The sequence below is a fragment of the Ictidomys tridecemlineatus genome, chromosome 8 (genome assembly GCF_052094955.1).
Source record: "Ictidomys tridecemlineatus isolate mIctTri1 chromosome 8, mIctTri1.hap1, whole genome shotgun sequence".
NCBI classification, from domain to species: domain Eukaryota; kingdom Metazoa; phylum Chordata; class Mammalia; order Rodentia; family Sciuridae; genus Ictidomys; species Ictidomys tridecemlineatus.
Genome location: NC_135484.1, coordinates 37,465,548 through 37,471,560, shown reverse-complemented (window position 1 = coordinate 37,471,560; position 6,013 = coordinate 37,465,548).

Here is a 6,013-nt window from a genome sequence, read left to right as displayed (position 1 = left end):
AGGCCTTTGCCTAGAGTTTCAGAAAGAGGTCAGGCCAAAGCTGCTTCATCAGCCGCTCCACCTGTGGAGGAACATTGAGCTTTTATAATGTGTTGCCCTCAAACTTTGTGTGTGACAGAGAGCAGGGCATTAAAACTCAGGGATTCAGGAAATTTCCTTCAAGTTGTAGGAAAGTCAAGATTGGTTAATAACTGATGAAGGGATAAAACCCTCTACTGACTGTGACTTGCTTATAGGTTTAAAGTCCTCAGTTTGCCTCCAAAGTCCTCTAGAGGATGGCACCACTTGACTTTCTAGCCACCCCCAAGCCCCACCCCCCATTTCTCTCTCTCTGTAAATATACAATACCAAGAAAACTGAGCTATTTTCTAATGTATGTGATCATCTCTGCTGTCATGCTCCGTTTATGATATTTTCTAAATCCCCAAATGTCCTTTCTACCTCTCTCACCCTTTGCAGCACACTTTAGCACCACCACACATCTGAATTTCATCTCACACCTCCTTGGAGGCCTTTGGTGGTGTCCTTGGTGCTGTGTCTTTCACAGAGCCCTTCCTTCCTCCCAGCTTTACCATCACCACCACCCTGGCTAGACGGAACCTCTCTCCACTCTTCCAAAATGGAATCTCACTCCACTCTTACTATATTCAACATCTCCTTCTTTCCTTTTGCGATGACACTCTCCACCGTGTATTTGCAGATTTTGATTGCTTGTTTTTGTGTGAACCTTAGCTTTGTTACTTGACCAAACAGTTTTCCTTGTTTTTGTTCATCTGTCTCCACGCAGTTCAAAAGCCCAAAGTATTCCTTTTTCCTACTGATTCTCAGCTACAGAGCACACATCCCAAATGGGGAGGAGGGAGTGGGCAGGGCAAGTATCTGATTCTAGGGAGGAGGAGAATGCATAAAGCCCAAGAACATGCACCACCTGTTGCTACCACACATGTAAATTTCTCACATTCCCCCCAAAACCATCCTTCATGAGATTCTCCATACTAGACTAGAAACAGCTTATGTATTTTTCACTGAATCCCATACAGTGTTCATCATAGTGCCTTGAATCTTCTGGATACACAACAGATGTTTGATGAATGAATGAATGTGTTCATGGGAAAACTTCTGTCCCCTCGTACCTAGCACTACCTAGCATATCGCTGATCCCAGGTTTGAAACCCAGATCCTTAAGGCAGGCTATAAAACACCTTCATCTTTAATCCTTATCCCCCTCCACAGCCACCCACACCCTCTGACCAAGCATTTATCTCAGGGCACAAAATGCCATTTGCCTGCTGATCAAAGGCTGTGGGAATGGGCGGCAGGAGCAGCTGCACTCAGATCCTGCCCACACCCTTCCTGTTTGGAGCAGCCCACCCCAGGGGCTATTATGTTCTCAGCAGGCTCAGCAGAGCCCCTCCTCCCTGGCCTCCTTCTCTGGTCCTTGCAGACACTCTGTGGGTCTGAAGGGGCAGCCCCTTGCCCCTGGAGCCTGCTTTCAGCATTTCATTGTCCCCAGGCAAGGCGCAGATAGCGGGCCAGACGCTCCTTTCCCCTTTCCTGGGACGCTGATAAGGCAATGAAAACAGTTCTCTATTTTCCTGCACAAAAGCTGACTTAGAAGAATGGGGTGGGGCATAAGTGATAACCCACAGAATTTGTTGCTTTTTGAAAAAGAAAAAAAAATGCCATGGGGACAGGATGAAGGAAGACTAAAAGCTTTGAGTGTCGCTGGGGTATAGAAGTCAAGCACCTTCCCAGGACAATGCTGGCTTTCCAGTCTCAGAGCCTTAGCTCACCACATCTGCAAGGGAAAGTGCTTTCCTCCCTTTGAAAGGCTACAAGAGACTCCTGAGGTTGGCTTGGCCACCCAGGAGCCTCTCATGTGACCACTTACCCAGAGTGTAGTTTACAGGTCAGAATTAAGGGCAAGAGAGGCCCAGGAGAATGCCTTCCCTGGCCTCCAACCTGGTGCCTTCAGAATCCTTACCCTTTGGATACCATCCGCCTGGTCAGTTTCATCTCAAGATGCGTGCGTGCTCCTGTGGGGAGCTGCATGAACTCCACATGCTCTCAGTTTATTGCCAGCGTCCCTGGTTTCAGGGACTCTGAATAAACACAACGGTCTGGAGCATCCAAGTTATTGTGCAAGAGAAATCCTTCAAAGATGTAGCTGATGTGTGGTAAATGCAGAGGTGAAAAAACTGGAGTGAAGAAATAGAGGTCATTGTTACCATCTGGACCTGGGTTGGGGTGGGGGGGATGGGATGAAAGAAAGAAAACAATTTTAAAATAGTGTTTCTTTCTAAGAGAACGCAATCCTGAGAATGGGTGCTGGCCTCACACTGCCACCACTTGCTCTGGAATCTGGTGCAGCCTTCCTTGCCTTGATCAGAAAAGTAAGGGCATCTCCTAGGCCTAATTCAAGAATCTCAACATTGACAGTTTTTTTAAAGCAGTCAAGATGGTTCTAATATATATGCCCTAGTTCTAAAATTTTATGATTCCTTAATTTAGGTCAGTTTTGTTTGTTTTGTGGTAGTGGAGATCTAACCCAGGTCTTGCACATGCTAGGCAAGCACTCTACCACTGAACTGAGTCAAAGTCTTTTTTTTTTTTTTTTTTTTTATCGGTCACTGTCTCTCATTATCAGAATATTTGATTAAGAGTTCCTTACAAGCCTCCAAATCTTTCTGGAATTGATGGGAAAGCAATTCAGCAATTGGCCACTATTGCTGCTTCTTCCATTCCTGGATCACAAGAGCAGCTGTTTGATCATTTGTTTAATCACTCAGGGTCCCAATTTCATAAGGCACTTTAAATTTGGAAGGCTCAAGGAGAATGAAGACAGAGCCATGATCATTAGTTATATAAGAAAAATATAAAAATATAAAACTCAATTAAAATAGTAGCAGTGAGAAAAAAAGAGGACACAGAAGTAGAACAATCCTACTAAGCAATTCAGATTCTAATCCATCTTCTCATGATCAAGGCAGTATTGAACAAGTGCAACCCACTAATCACACAACAAGATGTGCGTACTCTCGAGGAAATGCTTAATTGTATTTACATGTCTAACTATTTTAGATTTTCACTTCTGAAATTATAATCCAAATCATTCTTATGATCTCCCAGTTCCTCTTTTTTGTACCCTTGCCTTAAGCTTCCTGGTCTGAGTTTCTAGGATCCATAGTCCATTTGTTGCTCTGGACTTGCTCATGTTTGCCCCAGGGAGATTCTTTGGCTATTGAGTATTTTTGTGATAACTGCCTCTGGGCATTCCCAATAACCAAGTGGTTTTAAAATCAAATATATACCTGCATAAAGAGAAGAGGAACAAATAGCACAAAATCTAGTCAAATACTGAACATCCCGTACAAATGGAATAGTTAGACAATGAAAATGAAGGATAAATATGATCATATCCACTTAGATCTTTGAATAAAATCTCAGGAGTTGGAAAGAATTTTATTAGCCATATAGACCAAATTCCCAAAGCAAGTTCCCTTCAACATCCTCTGTGTACAACTGCCCAGCATCTGCATGAAATCCAGTCAAGAAGTCCACTCTCACAAGGCATCCCATTCCAATCTGGATCTATTTTAATTAAAATCCAATTGAAGTCAAATACCAAGTTAGAATTATTGCCTGTAATAGTAAACCTCTAAGTAAAACATCAGCCGTTGCATAAGAAGAGGAGGAACACAAATGGGGAAAAGGTTGTAGGATGAGGAACACAGCTTTAAAATGTTTATTTTCCCTTAGAATCACTTTAAAAGTTGCACATTCACATGTCCTCTGTATGTTCCCACCTCTAAGAGGGACTGAGCTGATGTACTTCCATCCTGCACCTTCTGCTGTTAAAGATTGATGCAAATCTCTTCACAGTGACATGGTTTTTGATAAGGAATTTATTCTTTGAAGTTTCAACTAGTTGGTAAAAACTTACCCCGTATTTGAGTTCTAGTTATTCAAGTGTTATGAATAAGCAGGAAGTCTCATAATATCCCTGCTTCACCCAAATCCTGTTTGTGGGAAGACTGATGTAAATATTTGTGACAATTGCCAAACCAAAACCAATGATACCAGGAAGCATGATTTTCTAAATTATATGGCAAATGATATGGTATCCAAATGACACCAGAAACTATCGTTGTAAATCTAACTCTTAAAACAGAGTTTTGGCCCAAGGTACTCTAGTTTAAAACCCAGTCATTTCACCTCTAAGCCTTGCATTGTTTCACACATGAGCTTTTGGGGGACTCCTCATATCTAAAACATAACAGTCACTTTAAAGTACTTTTATGAATTTTTAAAATCCAACACAGGATTTAAAAAAAAATAATAAGAACTTATCCAGGGATAAAATATAAGAAATTTTCTCATATTAATTTAGATAACAATATTCCCCATATACCTTGAGTTTTCAGTGTAAATCAAGAAAGGCTTGTTGTCATATGCAGTGGGTTCATATGGTGCTCAAAAATGTTAATATTTTCCAAGATTGGAGAGAAAAAAAATAATTATTATGTGTTGAATACTCACTTCGAGCCAGGGATTGTGCTTAGAGCTCTACATATATCATATTTGAAGGACTAATACGGATTGGGCTAACTCTGAAGCTGCTTTGTAAGTACTAGATAGTCAAAAAGCGATTAGTTTCTGTGGCACTATTTTATTCAGTTTGTTGTTGCTTTTTTTTTTTTTTTTTTTTTACTATGACCAAAAGAACTGGCAGGAACAAGGAAAGTTTATTTTGGGGCCCACAATTCCAGAGGTCTCAGTCCACAGATGGCTGACTCCATTGCTTTGAACCCAAGATGAGGCAGAATATCAAGGCAGAAAGGTGGGAGGAGGAAAGCATCTCCAACATGGAACCAGGAATCAGAGAAAGAGTTCTGTTCACCAAGAACAAATTTTATGCTCCAAAGGCACATCCTCCATGACCCACCTCCACCAGCCATACCCTACCTTCCTATAGTTACCACCTCGTTAATCCCTATAAGAGGATTAATGCACTAATTAGGTTAATATTCTCAAAACCCAGTCATTTCACCTCTAAACCTTGCATTGTTTCACACATGAGCTTTTGGGGGCCTCCTCATATCTAAAACATAACAAGCAATTTAAATTTAAAGTACTTTTATATATATTTAAAATCCAACACAGGATTTTAAAAGGAGCATAGATACTGATAAAACTGAGAAGCTATTCAGTGAATTGTCTATCAGCAATCAAATATGGTGTCACAGAGCTAAAAATAGAGGCTAAGTTCTACTCTGTCTTCTACCTTTATTTATAAAATGAAAAAAACTTAAAGAGTTTTTGAGTTTCCTTCTTGCTTCGAAATCCCTACCCTATAAGTCTTTGCCCAAGACTAAAAGGTAATCAGCTATACTGACTACTAGAATATTTAGAAAATAGTTTACCATTAATTATAGGTTCATCTCTACCTTCAAATATTTAGAGATGGGTCCTAACTTTAGAAATTCCCTTTAATTCAACCAAGCGTGGCATTGTTAGAAGTGCTATGGGAGTTTGAGATAAATAAGCTGAAGTTCCTAGAATCCTAAGTGTCCTTTGGAAAGATGAAGGAAAGAGACAATTCCAAATGGGAGGAATAGGGAAGTCATTAATAAGTCCAGTTAATGTGAGCAGCATACACAAGGCCTAATTTATAGAATGATGAATGAAAATAGCTGTTTTCAGGGTTAAGTTATGCAGGCAAGCCCTATAAATTTGGGGAACTATAACAGAAAAGTACATCATCCTAAGGAAGCTTCATTTATTTCCTCTACATTATTCTTCATGTCTATCTAGAGCTTAGCTGAGAGATGAGAGTCAAAACAATGTTTTGGTGTTTTTTAAAAATAAGAACATTTTTAAGAGTCAGTACTTTTATAAGTTATTTATTCACCGATTCACAACTCTTTATTGAATGTAACTCTGGACATAATCCTTGCCCACATGGACTTTGTAATTTAATCAGAGGGCCACACATTTAAAAATTAATCACACG